Here is a 1,115-nt window from a genome sequence, read left to right on the forward strand (position 1 = left end):
AAAGGTGAACTATCAATTCTCTTTCCCGGGCTCTGACTGCATTGGTTTAGCTTACGAAGCTGTCACGTCGTGAACGAACGAGTCAAACCCGAGGACTTGTCAGATAAGAGGTGTGGTGAGCTAATCATAGACTAAAGACCCAGGTAAACAATGAATTAATCTTTTCTGTTTCTTATAGCATTATGAAAGGAATCTACAGTCTCCAGCGTCTTGTCTACATTAAGACATAACAAATTGGCGACGAGGACGTTTTTTTTACCAGATTTTCTGAGGATGGCTTCAGTAAGTGCTCCATTTCCCAATCCTTTTTTGCCTTGTCCCGGTGAACCTGCTATACCGCTAGCCACATGGCTGAAAATGTTCCAGAACTACATGCTAGTCATCAATGCTACTGGGGATTTATGGTCAGAAGCCAGAAAACGTGCTTTGCTTCTCCACTGCCTCGGAATCGAAGGTCAGAGATTGTTTTATACACTGCCCAATACCGGTGACGATCTAGCTGATGCTATTACGGCTTTGGAACAACACTTCGTTCCGAAAAGAAATGTGGTCGTGGAAAGACATGCTTTCAGGAAACGCATACAGAGGATAGATGAAACGGTAGTACAATACATTGCTGCATTAAGAGATTTAGCGACTACTTGTGAATTTGCTGACAATCTTGAAGATATGTTGCGTGATCAACTTGTTGAAAATATTGCTAACCCTCGCATTCGTGAAAGATTATTAGTGGAATCTAAATTGACACTGGAGACTGCAATTACAATTGCCACACAGCTAGAGACCGCTGATGCTCAGGCGAAATCGCTGGCTACGAGTAACGTCGCTCCAGTTCAAGCTATACATGCCACTCCTGCTTCTGGACGACAGCGTCCTAATGCCAAATTCAAAGCACGTACCTCATCAAAACCACCCGCTTCTGCTCCGTCAGCTCGAACATGCTTTCGCTGTGGCTCTGCTGGACATCTTGCAAACGCACAGAACTGCCCCGCTGCATCTGCTAAATGTAAGAATTGCAATAAGTGTTTCCTCACGTCAGGATGTCATGAAATCTCGCTTCGACCACAAGCATTGTGTGCGACATTTCTCTTTTCGACCAGGGAATAGAGTGCGCA

Source organism: Triplophysa rosa, linkage group LG25 (genome assembly GCF_024868665.1).
Source record: "Triplophysa rosa linkage group LG25, Trosa_1v2, whole genome shotgun sequence".
NCBI lineage: Eukaryota > Metazoa > Chordata > Actinopteri > Cypriniformes > Nemacheilidae > Triplophysa > Triplophysa rosa.